Source organism: Hipposideros armiger, unplaced genomic scaffold, assembly GCF_001890085.2.
Source record: "Hipposideros armiger isolate ML-2016 unplaced genomic scaffold, ASM189008v1 scaffold_542, whole genome shotgun sequence".
NCBI classification, from domain to species: Eukaryota; Metazoa; Chordata; class Mammalia; order Chiroptera; family Hipposideridae; genus Hipposideros; species Hipposideros armiger.
Window position 1 is genome coordinate 275,449 of NW_017731892.1, and position 17,249 is coordinate 292,697.

Below are 17,249 nucleotides of genomic sequence, written 5' to 3' on the forward strand. Positions count from 1 at the left end.
CCCCCCCAAAAAAAAAGTAGACTAAAAAATGTTCATTCTCATCTAATTTCAAAATTCTCTGTCTTCTACAGCATTTAAAATAAAGTATTTTTTTATTAATAATATTTGTATCACAGCTTAAAGTAGCCTGTGGAGGAAAACAGAAACCACCCTTGACCTAGATGTGTGCTTTCCAATAGTGTAACCACTAAGCCACCGGCGGCTGTTGAGCTCTTGAAATGTGGCAAGTGTGATGGAGTAACTGAATATTTATCTACCTTTAGTGCTTACTTGTAATAAATTTAAAGCTGATACTTGATCCAGTTATTGGAAAGCTTTTAAGTATGGCTGGAGAAACCTGGTTATGTGAATCTACTTTTTCAATTGTAAATGTTATGAAATCTAAATACTGAAAAAGTATAATGAAAGTTTAGAGTATGAAATGATATGTACTATAAATACAGAATATATATTGGATTTCGAAGTCAGTATAAAAAAAGAATGTAAAATTACTCAATATTTTATATTGATTATGTTGAAATTATAATATTTTAGCTTTGAGTTTGTAAAATATATTCATTTCAACTGTTTTTTTTAATTTTTTAATGGGACTACTAGAAAATTAAATACTATATGGCTTGCATTATATCCATTGCATGCTACTGATCTAGACAATCTGAAAATGATCAAACAAAACAAGGTTTTCAAAGTTTTTGTGCAGAAAACAGGCTAAATTTACATATGCTAAAACTTGTATTTAGTAAGTTCATATTACAATATAGAATATTTTTAACTAATGAAAAATTTGTGATTTTCCTGCTCATTTGTCTAGAGTAGTGATGAATTTCCTTGAGATTTAGAATGTTCTGTATTAAATGTGACAAGTATTTTTTTAAAAACCACCTTCCAATGAGCAACATATTAAATATATATATGCCTTATATATAATGCATACACATCCTCACCAAAAGGCATGTATGATCATGTCTGTAATTGTGAAAAAAACTACACAACTCAAATGTCTAATAGTAAAATGGATAAGTTGTGCCGTATTCCTACAGAATACTATACAGTGCATAGGAGAATACTGTGTAGCAGTGAGAATGAATGAATTTCTGTATAGGGAGCTACATGGATGCATATCAGGAACAAAATGTTGAGCGAAAGAAGTGAGAAACCAAAGAAGGTTACTGTACATCCCACACTCAAAAACAGGCAAATTAATTAATAATATAAAGTCAAGGATACAGGTAATGTTTTATTTTTTTAGCGGAGTGTTAGTTACACATTCGTGAAAATGCACTGCACTCTGCCTTTCCACTTTGTGTATTTTTCTGTGTATAGAGTCTAATAAAACTTTCAAGGAAGAATAAAGCTATATACGTTTTTTTTTGTTTTTTTAAAGGAAGGATGATGATTATATAGTGTTAAGCAGTGCTTCTCAAATTGTACTAAGCATCAGTTACCTGGAGAAATTGATGGAACACATTTCCTGATCCTTCCTTGCAGAATCTGAGCCAGTAAGTCTGGGTTTGCATTTCTCCCCAGTGCCCAGGAGGTGCTGTAACTTCTGGCCTGCAGGCCTCATGTAGTGGTGCTGAGGGAAAATAAATCCAGAAAATACCAGTCATTTTAACATTGCTATGTATAAAATACATGAGAAAAAAAATTCTAGAAAAAAGAATCAAATTTCTAGTTATTTTTAATCATATGTCATGGTTTTATTGTTCATTTTAAATGACAACACACATTTTTAAATGTTTTAGTTTTCATTTGTAGCATGCTCAATATTGTTAGGTATAACCCATATAAAAAAAAAAGTCTCTGAAGTCCTCAATATATTTTTAAGAATAGACACAGGTCTGAGACAAAAAGTTTGAAAATAAAGTGGATATTTATAGAACTCTGCATTCAACATGCAGGGAATGTATATCTTCTCTAGCACATGTGGAAAAGGTAAAAGAAAATCATATACATGGCATATCATAAAGTAAATCTCAACAGATTGAAAAAAATGTAGTATTATCAAGATATTCTTTGACCACAGCACAATCTATAACAAAAGATAAAAATATGATCCAAATCAGGAAATATAAAAACACTTACAAGTAACATCTTTGTAAAAAAATAATAATTGAAACTAAAATATACATAGAACTAAACAAGAAAGAAAGTATGCCTATTAAAATTGTAGGGTGCAGCAAAATCTATTCATTCAGAGAAAATTATAGACACAAATGCTTTTTTATTTTAGAATAAAGAGTGACTATTAGTGAGCTAAATTTTATCCTTAAGAAATAACAACAGGGGCGGGCCCAGTGGTGCGATGGTTAAGAACTGGCTTGGGACACCGGAGGGCCCCGGTTCGGATCCCACATATGAGGGCCACTGACACTGCCCTCTACAGCTAAGATGCTGAACAACAGCTCAACCTGGAGCTGGGCTGCTGTGAATCACCGGCGACGGCGTAGGCTGCAGCCCCTGTGGCAGTGGATTGCCATGGGCTACCGTGTGTAGCCAGCAGCCAGCGTGAGCCGCCAGCAGCCGCAGTGAGCGTCAGTCCAGAAGCCGGCTGATCTGCCTCACCCGGGAAGAGTGCGATGATGGTGCCAACTTGGGCCAGTGAGGCAACGTCCTCCACAACTAGACTGAAGAACAAAACGACAGCAACTTGTCTGTCCCCCGTCCCCCAATTCCCCAGCACTGTTCCCATCCCCCAATTCCCCAGCACTGTTCCCATCCCCCAATTCCCCAATAAAAATCTTTAAAAAAAAAAAAAAAGAAATAACAACAGAAGAAAGGAAGGCATGAAAGATTAACAGGTACATTCATTTTTATTTTGTTGTGCCAGAAACTGTTCTATGCACTGAAAACATAACATTGAACAAAATGGACCCTAGTGCAGTTCGCTTCCTAGTGGTTTATTAGAGTTACCAGGTATATGGCATATGTATAGCCAGGCCGTGTTCTAAATGCTTTACATATGTTAACTCATTTAGAGAGAGAGTAAAAGAAGATACAATAAAGAGATCCAAAGCAATCCTAGAGTGTGTTTTTGAACCAACCAGTAAAATGGACACATTATTCATTATAGCGAATTCAGAAATAGAATGAGAGCACGTGAGAGATAATGAAGAAGTGAGGAAACATCTGAAGCATCCAGAAATCTCCAGGACACATTCTGAGAGGCAGGCCGAACCACCTTTCAGGCGCAGAGATCTGGAAGCTGGTTTAATGTTGGACCAGTTCAAGTAAACCAGCTCCCGCACCTCCCCATTCTCTCTCTTCACTACATACCAACCCTTGGAGAGTACAGCCCCAGTTAGCTCGCTGGGAAGGCAAAAAAGAGAGAAGGTAAATCAAGACCCCTACCCCACTGCAAGTTTCCAGCCTAAATCAGTCCCTAGGAGGGGAAGGGGAACATTTTTCGATGGTAAATCTAGTTTAGAGTTTTGATTAATACTAGGACTGCATGTGCCAATGATTAGACCGTGTTTGCAACTTAAAGCTAGTTAGAGCTATCTAGTACTCAAGTTGGGCTTGTTAGAGTTTTCATATTGGGTTGGGGGAAAAAAATTCCACTCTGAAAAATGTTTAATGAGTGATGGGAAGACAATAGATTATATTTTGCTTATGTTGACATTATTACCTATTCAGTATATTCATCACATTAATAATATTAGGACCAAAAGAAGGATACAGATATAGACAACAGAGGTTAAAAAAAATAAATAACATTATCACCTCATAGATGAAAAATTAAACAAAACCAAAAAGTTGTGAAACGTATAGCTTACCAAGATTGGCTCAAGAACTAGAAAGATAATAATTGGGTAGCCATTAAAGAAGGTGAATCATAAGTTCAACATTGTCTGGTAAAGAAAATGTGCTATCCCACTTTTCTGAAGGAAAATGTTACAATCTTCAGAGAATAGAGAAATAGGAAACACTCCCCAGTTTGTTCAATAACGCTAGTGTAAACTTAGTAACAAAACAGAAGGAGGCATGTGTGAGAAAGGAATTGTACAGGTCAGTTCATTCATGAACAAAAGTGGGAACAATTCCAAATGAAATAGTATCAAACCAGATCTTGCAATGCACCAAGAAAGATATAATTCTTTTTTTTTTCCAGAAAAGCAAGCATGGCTTAACATTAGGAGGAAAAAAATTGATGTAAATTTTCCACAGTAAAAGATAAGAGATGAAAAGTATGTAATCATATGAATAAATGTGATCAAAGAATTTGATACGTGCCAACTCCCCATCATAACAGTAAAGCAGGAATGGAAGGGCAGTACTTCATCACGGTGTGCTGAGCGGGCTAATTTCCAGCAGTTCTGGAATTAGCCTGAGCTGTTTTGCTAACGTTTCCGCATTTCACTAAGTTCTGGTCCAAATACCTGAAACGTGCTGGCTAATAATGTTGCTTTTGTAACCATGGGTCCAGGAAGTGTTGGGGTGTTTTTGACAGCTTGTCAGCATTGTTTGTTGGTAAGAGTGAGATTGATGATTTGCATCTGGTCTTACTGGGCCCTCCTGTTGAGGCTGCTGATTTCGTAGCAGGACTATGCAGATGTGACTAGCAAAATATTAAAAAGCCAGCAAGATTCTTGGACTCCCTAGTTTCAATGTGTTCCATGCACATGTAGGTGGTTCCTGATCCAAAACAGACAGTGTGCAGCCATGACCTGTATAGAAGGTACAGGTGGGAGCCCGTACCAGGCCTCCCCAACCCCTTGCTGTAGGATACCTTTTGACATCGATCAAAACCCTACATCATCACTGTTATATGGCTTCCTTTTTCTCTAATAAGCTGGAGATTTGTATTGTTATTTGGGGTTCGAACAGTTTTCCTTCTTTAACAATTGAACCCTGTTTTAGTAGAGTTGGTGTTAGACTTCTGATGCATGCTTTCCAAAAAGTGCAGCTTAGGCATTATTGGGAAAGAAAAGGGATGATTCTGGCAAAGGGGATGAAAATGAACTGTCGATGCAGATGTGATTGCCAAGCTACACTTGATTTGAAGTAACGTAGGCTTTGAAATCCGTTACTGATAAGACTTTCCATTGCAGCCTAGAAATGATAGAGCCTGGATGCCAAGAACTAGCAAAATTAGAAGACAAGTGCCAACAGATGGCAGGTTAGCTAAATCAGTTTTGTTTTTTTAAAATTATTTTGTATAGTGAAATACACATTTTTTTAGAATTAGTTTCAGCTGTACAACACAGTGCAATAGTTATACTTTATACTCCTCGAGGTGACAAACCCCCTCCCCCAATCTGCCACCCCACTTCCCCCCACCAACATCATACATATCTATTATAATTCCCTTGACTCCACTCCCACACTATACTTCATGTCCCATGACTATATATGTATATATGTGTGTGTGTGTGTGTGTGTGTGTGTGTGTATATATATATTCACTTATAGTTGACATACAATATTATACAACATCAGCTTCAGGTGTACAGTGCAGTGATCAGGCCTCTTCCCCATCCGTGATGCGGTCTCCCTAGCAAGACATGTGACCACCTGACACCCTAAATCAGTTTCTAATTGCTGCTTTTAGCATTAACGAAAGTGAAAGTTCAGAACCGCCCTTTGAACTTCATCCTCTCTGGCTGGAAAATGGAGCTCCAACCAAAGGCACCTGGGCACTCTTAGCTTGCCATGGGTCAGCCTAGCCTCTGAGACCCACTTTAACTAAGAAGATAATTCAAGTGGGACAGGTCTATGATCGAGGGCAGGAATCAATAAGGGATCATTCAGTGATGAAATGGGCATTTTGAAGATTGTCACAAGCCTTTCCTGAGGACTCCTGTTAAAATGGCTCCTGAGCATTTCAGATCACGTAGCAGGGTCTCTGGCTTTGAACACTGTGAAGGGAGACGTTTGCACTCATCCTGGATGCTGCTTTGGCTGCCATTTCTGTTGGGATAGTTCAAGGAAAAGCCCTTGCTGACTGGAAAGGATTAAGACGAAAAGAGCAGGACCTACCAATGGGGAAGTCTTTAGATGGTCAATTTAAAATGGCATTAAAAAGGAGGAAATTGGCAGAAACCTTGATAGAATGTTATAGAAAGCTAACGAAGCATACTGCCTCTCTTAGGCTTCCCAAGATATTAAAATGTTAAAGCAGATATACTTGTCTTGTTCAAAATTAGAGGGATTTCGGATAGAGAAAGGCTCTCATGAGCCTACAACATTGAGCTCCAAAATGCCCACTTTTAATACTGGGGCAAGATACCAGCTTTCCATGTACTGTAGCTTGAAACAACAGAGATCTATTATTTCACATCTTTAGAATTCCTCCAACCACACGTGGTCATGGAGGAAGAGTGTTAGGTGTAGAACAGGGTCTCCTGATCAAATCCCTGTGGGAGAACCAGGGCATTTTACAAATGTATAGGTGAAATGGCCTGCAAATTTCAGTCACCCAGATACAGGAACATTGCCTAGACCTGCTAATGGGCCCCTTAGGGGTGATAGAATTAATTTAGGGGAGCTGGGAGATACTACCGTAAAAGGAGTAAAAATTAATTTCTCCTTCAAAGTGGAAATATATGATTTACAAAAGGATACTGTGGGATGTCTCCTTTACCTGGATGTATAATTGGAGTATATGTAATGATCGGTTGAAAAGTCCTCCCTTTCCTGAGTAAAATGAGAAAAATAACTTGTAGGTCTGTCCCAAATCCAGTACTAATTGGATATGAATAATGGGAGTTACCTAAGCCTACTGGAATAGTTAATGTGAAGCACTGTCACTTGCCGAGGGCGACAAAAAATCACTGCCCTAATTAAAGACATGTTAGATACAGGTGTGTGAGTGCCCACAGGCTCTTCAATAACCCTTCAATAACCCAATGCCAGTGAGAAGGCTGATGGATGGTGGGGGCTGGCCCTGGGGTACAGCGGGCGCCATTAAACAGTAACCCTAATGCTTGTCCCGATTATTCAGCTGCTGAATAGATGATTTCCACAAGCCAAAGGTGACGGGTTTTCTGTAGTTGACAGAGCTAATGCTTTTTTTTTTTCAATAAGTGTTGCTAGGGACAGTCAACCGCAAAGTGCATTCATGTGGAGTGGCTTCCAATAGACATTTGCCTCAAGGATATTTGAACTCGCCTGTGTGTTGTCACAAGTTACTGAGGCAGATCCAGTGTAATGCAGCTGCACAGTGCTCCGCTGCACTGTTGATAGCATTGTGATTATTTCTGAGCTGAGGATCAAGCTAAAAATGACTTTACTGTGATCATAAATTATATGGCTGATGAGGATGGTTAATGCACCCTGAAAAAAACCCAGGACCTTGCATTGACTATAAAATTTAGGAGGATCATGTGGGCTGGTGTGTCTTGTGATAGACTGCACACCGCCAGGAGTAAAATGTTCTTGCTCTCCACCCCACAGACTAAGCAAGAGTCCTAATGCCTAATAGGCCTGTTTGGCTTTTGGAGAAAACATATCCTCTGTTTAAGGATACTATTGGGCCCAATCCCTTTAAATAAACTGGAAAAGGTCATATTCGATTGGAAGCCTGAACAAGCCTTCTTGGAACTCAGAGGCTGTAGCCCAGACTATGCCATTGGGACCATCTGTTGCGGTTATGGGCTGAATGGTGCTCTTCCAAATCCATATGTCGATGACCTAATTCCTAATGTGATTGTATTTGGAGGTGAGACCTTGGGAAAGTATTGGGTTGTCGGAAAAGCCATGACACATTTTTGCAACAAGAAACATAGAAAAAATACATCATAACTTTTCCAACAACCCAATAATTAGGCTTAGAGGTCATGGGGTGGAGTGGGGGCCCCATGATGGGATTAGTGTCTTTATAAGAAGGGGAAGAAACAGGATAGCTCTCTCTCCTCCCTGATGTAAGAATACAGCCAGAAGGGGGGTTGTCTGCAAGCCAGGACATACCATTCGATTTTCATTTTTTCTGTGGTTGTGGAACATGGCAATTCTCAAACTGTCGATGTGAGTAAAATTTATATGTCTAAATATAGTTCACCTGTTTCTCTCAGGTGTTTTCATGCTAAATATAAAACCTAAGATTTCATCTAAAAAACATCCCTTCATTATGTATTTCACATGAGATGCAAGGCTGTCCTTATATTAGGTCAGAGCCTCCCACCCATTACAAATATAACGATATAAAAATGTTAATGCTCTATTTTTTTTTCATAAAAATACCTGTATTTACTTCTAAGTCTCCCTGGAGTTGAAAGACGCAAACCCAATTATGGAAGTCAGTTAATATTCCAGTTAATTAGGTTATTCACTTCCACAGAGTTAGACCAGGAGAATAAGTTAGATTTTTGTCTGTGACCCTGAAGGAATACTGTGAGCCTTACTTTTAGTTATTGTGCCAGTTTTTTTTATAATTTCAACAGAGGAGTGACTCACTCATGATAGCTTTGTCTGCTCGTAGAAGCCTGCAGCTCCACCTAGGATAAGCTGGCTGGAACATTTAGATCAGTAAATATCTTTCCCTTGAACTTTAAAGACTTTTAAACATTAATATGTTATTGTACCTATCCATATAATTAGAAGCATGCAAATCTTTCTGATTTTAATGATAGCAGATTAAATTTGGATGTCATATGTCTTCATCTGACTGGATACCACACTTATGAGGCCATTCCCCAGTCAGAAAATATCTTTAAAATGACATATTTAATACTTACTAGATTCTGTATCATTCATCTATATGATTCATGAATCAACAATGCCCAAAGGACTGAGTAATAAGATCCAGTAGGAATCTAGTCTGATCTCATGACTTTCTTTGGTATATTTAAATCTATATTTATCTCTTTGTGTATGATGGACTCAGGACTTTGGTAGATTTATTGTATTTTTATTAACCACAATCATTATTCCATTTTTGGTGTTCATATTGTCACAATCAAACCTCTAGAATTTGGTTTCTGGGTCCTTTTGATCTGATTTCACTAAACCTTGGCTTCTGATAAAGAAGCTCTGTATTCTCTTATATCTTCTTCCTAGACATGGAATCAGTTATCCTTCCAAAAAACCGTGGCTTCTTTTCATGGGAAATTGATTTTTGAAACTATGATTGGGGCCTTACATTTACATTAGTCTGGTCCCATTGGAAATGTCATTGCTTGTAGGCTATTTCAGTGGACAGAGGGAGGAACAATTAATTTTATTAATAATTACATAGATATTATATATGAAAATACATACCTGTTATAGTATTTGCTACACATTAATGTTCACTCAGGTATATATCATGTGTCCAATTCCTTTGGAGGGAAGCTCTTCAAAGAAGCCATTATCCTTAAGACTCTGAAATCTCTGAACACCACTTCCCCTTTAATAAAAGTTTGGAAAATGATATGAGTCAGTGTCATCCGAGCTCTTTTTTGAAGGCAACAGCTTTTTTAAAAAATAAAACTGATTACTTCTCACATCAAAGAAGAATAGTTTACACTTTTTCAGACTTAAGTTTAGAACCTATCAAATACTTCCTATTTTTCTTTCAAATAAAAATAACTTATCAGTCCTCTGACTTTAGTATTCTCAGATCACTCTGAGGAAACGTCTCTATTTTGATATGTGTTCAGGTACTCAACTGTTAAAGTCCAGAGAGTAGAGGAGTTAAGTTCAGTAAAATTCTGCTTCAGGGAAAGAATCTTGAACCTCTTTTATGGGGGCCAGAGTTTATTGGCGTACAAGGCTTTTATGTAAGTACCCTTTGTATTTTAAGTATTTCTAGTATTTCTAGGGTAGACCCCACAAGGGGCTTATGAAATAGTAATCATACCTTGAGGTCTTATTTCTCTAAGTCGGTATTTGACATTTTTTAAGGGCTTTTCATAGAAATGTCTCCTGGTTATCTTTCTTTTGTAACTCTCACCTGACCACAGATAACATGATTTCATCTAGTCAGGGTTAATGCTTTCCAGTTCTGTCATAAATATATCAAGATGTTTTGGCTCACCATGGATAGTTTCGGGGAGGAAGAAATTTTCCTCTACCCTTCTAGGTTTTTTTCTGGCTGGTCTAATAGTGAAATTCGCATGAGATAGATTAACAAGAGAAAATAACCAAGTTTAATGGCAAATGTACATATGGGAACCCCACGTATACGAGAGAGTCACAGACAGAAAGTTAAAATGGGGTATTTACGGCACTGGGGCTTCCGAGGGGGAGCAAGATCATTTGTGGGGCAGTGAGAAGAGCAGATGTTCCGTAATTAGATGTTTGTCCTGCTATATAGACCGGTCATAAAAAGTTATTTCTGGTAATAACTCTTATGGACGACACCCCGATTTAAATTCTTTAAGGGAGAGGTAAAAGTTTCTCATAAGCCCACAGGGTCTCAATTGCTTCTAGCTCAAAATAATCCACATGGCAATGTAGCACATCTTGGGGAGTGCTGTTCTGAAACCCATTCAATAGAAGGCTGTAAATTTGGGTCGTTCCTGCCATGCCAATTATATTAATACATTTCCAGAGCAGACACCATGATGGTTGAACCTCAGTGGGACAAGGGCAGGTTCCCTGTCCCGATTCTTGGACTGAAACTTCCCGTAGAGCGATCAAGCCTAGGCACAAAAGCAAGACATCCAATTTATAGGAACTCTGTAGAGGCGGAAGAGCTGGGAGAAAGGTTATGCAGAGGCTAAACAGACGTCGTTTATGATCCTGATGTGAATTCACAAGCCTTTCTGAACTAAGACAGCTCAGAAGGGGAGCCAAAGCCAGCCAGGTCAGCCCCAGACAGCAAACAGGAGATAATGAGATGGGTCTGAAAGTAAGACGTCAATGACAGACCTCTCACATGTTCTGTCTCTGTCCTGGAAGATAAAATCACAGACTCAGAGTTTAAAATGTGTTATTCATTAAGAAACACATGCAAAAAATAATAATAATAATAAAGGAGAGGGGAGGAATACACATCACACATTGGTTCCTTCGTACATCCAAATTATGCATCTGGTTAAGTCCCTTTGAGGATTACAATACCTGTGGTTAACAGCCGGGCAGGAAGAGAAGACGTTGTGATACTAACCAAGGGAGAGGGAAGCTCACCTTGAGTCATAAGTTAGGAAACCTTGAGAGGCCCTGAACATGTAGATTACAATGAGGTCGTAATGCTTTTCTAGTATAATATTAAGGATGTCATTTTGTTGAGCCTGTCTTGTTCAAACTACTGACTGCCTAGGGACTGAGTCCTTCATAATTTGGCTTTGCCAATAAAGCCTTATACTCCTGAAACAAAGTCAGCTTGCATTTGTGGAAGACATGCTGCATGCCAGGCACAGTGCTTATATGAGCATGTAATTCATTTATAACATCAACTGTGATGAGTTGATAACCTTTACAGATGAGTACACCGAGATTTAGGAAATAAACTACCCGTGACTTGCCTAAAATGAGGACTTACCTAAGAGACCTCCCAACTGACATCCCCTGTAAATTCAGTTATTAAAAAGGAAACGGACACCTGATTACATGCATTTACTCCTTCCATTTTGTGATGACATTTTCCTCCTGAGAGCTAAGATCCTTTCCCTCAGCCCGGAAGGACCTTTAGGGTTGAATTTCGTTAGTTGTAAGAATGGCGACATCTGCTGGAGCCATGTGTTTCAGCATCCAAGAGTAGCTGACAGGTTTGACCCATTTCCCGCCTGCCTTTCCCAGGAGAGGTTCCAGATACCCATGCAAATGGAGACATAATAAAGGCCCAGGCTTTATTTATAATAAAGGCTCGCTATGGACAAAGCCCGGCTTTTTGAGGCAAGACTCTCAAAGAGCCGAAAGCGTCTAGAATATCTTTGCAGAGAAACCCATGCTACTAAAGAAGTTTAAAAAGCGAGGGAACGGTTTGCAGTGGTTCCTATAGTAGTGAGAGGAAACCGGTCCTCTGTGGAGAACAGAAAAGCAGTTAGCTGCCCCCAGGGTGTTGGCTTCGGGGCTCATTAAGAGGCCCAGGGTGACAGGAGATGCGTATCCTGAAAAAACACTGGAGAAGTGCCTGTTTGCAGTGCCTTTTGGTACCGGAGCTGCTGCATCAGAGATGTAGAGATTAGCCCAAACAGCAGGGGACCAGCATGCATCATATTGTTTTAAGGTCCAAACTGCATTTCACAGTCAGCAAGATGTGGTGTGTGTTGAATGCCACTGGATGACAGTAGCAAGAGATGACGCTCATCACCTGCCTTAGGGAGAAATGTTATGCATCGGACAGAATTAAACCACGAATGCCACGGGTTTTATGTGTATCACAGGTTTTAAGTCTATCGGTATTCTGAAAAGGGGATCCCCACACTTATTTTTTCTCAAATTTTTATAAATGTCAACATGTTCAGATATTTTTTCAAGCTAGAGATCAGAACCATTTAAGTGCATTTCCTGAAAGAAACACTTGTCGTTTTTGTTGCCTAGATGTTTCCATCTTATTTTCTACAACCTGGCGGGACAAAGACAGAGTATGTGGAAGGTGCAGGTGGTTTCTCTATCTTCTTCCTCCTCAACCTGTTGATTCTTTCTAGGATTTAGAAATGAGTTTGTGTGGACATTACTTCTTTTGAATCTCTTTGGGGTTTGGCTTTTTCGACCATATGACACTTTATGATGACATGTAACCCACCTTTCCACGTCTTCTGCAGCAACTCATGTCAGTATTTCCTTCATGAGCATTTATGAAGGACTTCTTTGGGCAGAAGAATTTCTGAAGCTTTATATTGTTGACATATACTTATAACAATGTATTTAAAAGGACATTTACTTGAGTATATAATTTTATATCTTAAACCCTTTCCTTAAATACTTAAAATCATACTACTCCTCGTTTTCTTGTGTCCATTTTTGTTGTGCTGTCCTTCTGACCCTGCTATCTTTGCAGCTGATCTGCTCTAACTCACTTTAAGCTTTATAAGTTTATAATCTATGTCATAGACCAACAATATATTATTATGATACCTGTTATATAGAAATTATAACAGTATAATATATAATATAATAACAAGGTAACAATATAATATATTGTAATCTCTCTATACTGCATGCTATATAGAGAGATTATAACATTATAATCTATAAATTTTATAACCTGTGTCTTTGGTGTTCTTAAATGTCACTCTAGTGTTTCCAAGTATGTGTTTTTTATGTATCCTGTTTGGCAGGACGGCAGAGCTGGTAAGGAAACTCAAGTACATGCCTCCTTTTTTCCCTGAACTACTCACACTTCTTACTAGGTGTCCTCACCAAGCTGCAGATTGCCAAATGTCCAGAACTTTCTAACAAGAAGCTTTAAAAAAAATTTTTTTTTTAATAATTGAGACATGAGATTCAATATAAGCCCACAATTAGAAACATCTAATGTAGGATTTGTGTTGTTCATAGTAGTTCTAACTGAACATTTTTATCTGCAAAGTATTTATTTACCTATTTGTTTATTTAAGTACAGTGGGCATACAATAGTGTATTAGTTTCAGGTGTACAGTATAGTGATTCAATATTTATATACCTTATGATGTGATCACCACACTAAGTCTGTAATCATCTGTCACCATACAGAGTCATCGCAATCTTATTGACTATATTCCTTTTGACAATCTCGGCTGAAGGTGTACTGCATTTAAACCTTAGGTTAGGGCGACATCATGTGGTAGAATGAGGTTATGCAGGTTGACTTGTTAGCAAAATTACTTGTTTAATTGCTTTTCTCAGGAGATCAACTCTTCAGTGACCAGATACACTTTTTTAAAAAAACAGTACTTTTATACCAAACACTATATCCTTTTATACCAAAACAATATTTTATCACTGTATAATGAAGTTAAATTGGACAAGAATTTTCAGAATTTTAAAAACATGTGTTTTTGGAATAAGTATTTGGCGTAACAGTTCTAAAGGCTGCCCTAGATCAAAAGTACAGAGCTCCCGTGGGTGTCGATTTTGAGAAGGTCAGATTTAAGGTCATTTAAAATTTGAATCCTACTTACATCCTATGGGCTCCCGCAGTTTTAATGAAGTGTGGATTTTTACTTGCTCATCAAAAGCAGCGATAATAATCTTAAATATTGAGCCCAGGGGTGGCATCTGTGAAACACAAGGTCTCACCCTGACTGGGGAGTGAATTAGGTTGTCTGCGTAGGAGCCAGCGTAAGATCTATGTGGTTTAAATTGTGTTTTTCTAGCGTTCCGATCAAAGTCATTATTTCTGTCATGGTACCAGGCACATCAATTGACATTGCGTCCAACTCCTGTGGTGAAACACATCGTTCTGATGGGATCTGTCCTTGATACTACAGTGCTGGTTATTATAGATGCACTAGGTTTTCTTCATATACTTTTAACTTGATGATTCACATCCTGTGGAGTTACTGATAGAGCCCCGAGGACCTAACTTATCCAAAACATCAGGGGTTTGAGGGCTGGTTCTGAGGTGCAGTCCTGTTTTGGGGATTTTGTGAGGCATGTTCTCTGGAGAAGAGCTCTGGGGGAATAAGGATGGGCCACGGGCTTCTAGCCCAGCGAGAATGTGGTCTCACCTGGAGACTAGCTTTGGCTGGTCTCCCAGGATGCTCCGGGGCAGTGCTGCCCAGGAAAAATACATCACATGTGTTATATGCCACACATGTAATTTTAAACTGTCTAGTAGCCCATTTGAAGAGGTAAAAAGGGACAACAGATGGTTTAAACACATTTCACTTAAACCAATACAGCCAAAATATTATCATTGCAGCAAATATCAATATTAAACATGTTGATGAAATATGTTCTTTTTCATACTAAATCTTTGAAATCCAATATGTAAACATATCTCATTTCAAGTGTTCCATAGCCACATGTGGCCAGTGGCTGCCATATTCAACAGCACAGCTCTAGAGCATTGATCGCACAAAAGTTGTTCCTGTCTTGAGGCTAAAGAGTGAAGCTTTGTACCCCACACCCCATTTCAGCTGGTTATTGGCTCTGATCTACCCCCTGGGAAGTTGGGCGGTAATCTGGAAGGTGCAGTGGCTCCTGTTTGGCTGGGGGCAATTCTCAGAGGTGGTGTCTGTGAGTTTTGCCAGCTGGGGGATGGGTGGACCTGCCACACCGTGGATCTAGGTCCCCAGCAGGTATTCACTACAGCCCCAGCACTGCTCATGTACATGCTTCTCACACTGAGGTTTTCAGTGCAGGCTCTGATTCTCCAGGATTCTAGTTGGTTACGTTTTCTGGGAAAACCGTAAGAGGACAGATAGTGGGACCAATGACAGCCCCTGCTGCAGAGTGGGTCCCTGCACTGTCAGTACCTAGGGGGTCAAGCAGCTGTAGCAAACCTTCATGGCTGAATCAGTGAGATGCCCCTGCTGTGACACAGAACCCACATTCAGTGAAATCCTGGGACAGCAGAAATGTGGGTCTCAAAGGGGACCTGGAAATGAAGAAGTTTGGAATATGGTGAACATGCTGCAAATAAGACTCAGGTAGGATTGCCGGTATCTCAGCTTTGCAGTCAGGCAGGTTGGTTCATAGTTGGTCATCCTGAAGAAAGAGAAAGGACCCCTGTCCAAAATTTGGTACTGATGTCAAGAATGATAACATCATAGACACTCAAAGAAAGTAAAAGCATTTTATGACTCACGTAATGAGGCTTTCTGCTGAGAGCATGGTGACTCCCTAGCACATCCAGAAATGGCTTGAGAGAACAGGGAAAGGAGACTGGCTTAGGGTTTTGTTGCAGTGAGTGGGTTCGGCCCGAGTGAGGGTTCCTGAGGGTTTAAAATTCCCGCTGGTGCCAAAGGAGGGAGCACTGGGCCTTCTTATCTGCTTTCCCAGATGTGGGCAGGAGCAGAAGAGAGAGAGGTGAGGCCTAAAACCTATCAGCAGCCAGACATCAAAAAATGGAGTCCAGCTGTTCACAGGAGATCTTAGAGATATGGCAGATCCGGTTCCAGATGACCGCAATAAAGCAAGTTCATAGTCTTTCTGCTGGTGGAGGGTCTTGTCTTTGACTTGTGAAAAACGCAACATCTGTGGAGTGCAGTCAAGTGAAGGGCTGTAAAACCTGGTATCCCTGTACACTGCTCTCACAAATGACCACAGGCGGCGGAGGGCTTAAAATAGCAGAAATGTATTATCTCTCAGATCCTGGAATTTCAATGTCAGGATGTCTGCAGGGCCGATTCCTTCGGAAGGCTCTGAGGGAACCATTGGTTTTCTGCCTCTGTCCTTGTCCACGATGGCGGCTGGCAGTCCTTGGCACTCCTTGACTCATGGAAGCATCACTGCTACCTCTGCCTCTGGTATGACATGGCATTATCTCAAGTCTGTCTCTTCTCTTCTTATGAGGACACCAGTTGTGCTGGATGAAAGGCCCAACCTCCTCCAGTACCACCTCACCTTAACTCGCATTTTAAGTACTTCTGCAAAGACTCTTATTTCCAGATAAGGTCATGTTCACAGACATCAGGGGTTCAGGCTTTAGTACATCTTTTTGGAGACACCCTTCAACCCACAACAGACCGTTCCATTTCATATGCCACTCTCTGACAGAAGTGATTTATGCCTGGCTATAAGACAGACATAACGGCGGAATTAGCTTCTGGATGGCTAATTTATCCTTACTGTAAGCTGAAGTGTAAACCCACCTTCACAGATTGAAAGCAATCCTTTTCTCCATCTACCTGCCTTCCCTCGATGTTGCCGAGTTTCTGCCACGTTCTTTGGCATCACTGAGTATTAGGTAATAGGAACAGAACTTTGTTCCCTTAACTGCGCGAGGGACTGCACGTTGCTTTGTTTTCTAAATTTGCTGGTCTAAGGACAGTACAGTGATAATGTTTGAACTCTTCAAAAGACAGGTTGTGTAGGATTAAGGGAATTTACCGCTGGTCTGTGATAGCTCTACCTTTATTTCTGGGGATGCCTAGATGTCTGGCTGGAACCCTGGACCAAGATAAGAATAATAGAATTTATAAAGTGCTGGGTATATTCTGAACCTTAGGATTAGTCTGTTTTCTCATGGTCCTCAGCTGACACAATGGGTTAGCCAATCTGGCCTGACTACATGGCCAGAAGTATATTAGAAATATCTCGTGGAACTTTTGCCTGGAGCTCTCGGGAAGCCTACACACACCTCAGCAGTCCAATCCAGACAGCACGTGAGTGCAAATGTGGACGGACGCTGGGCTTAGCCTCTGGATTCCCACAGAGCCTCAGAGCCTGTCTCGTCTCCATTCTCTTTCTGTAATGGATTGCGGCCTTCTATTTTAGTAAGTGCCTTTGATAAGGTC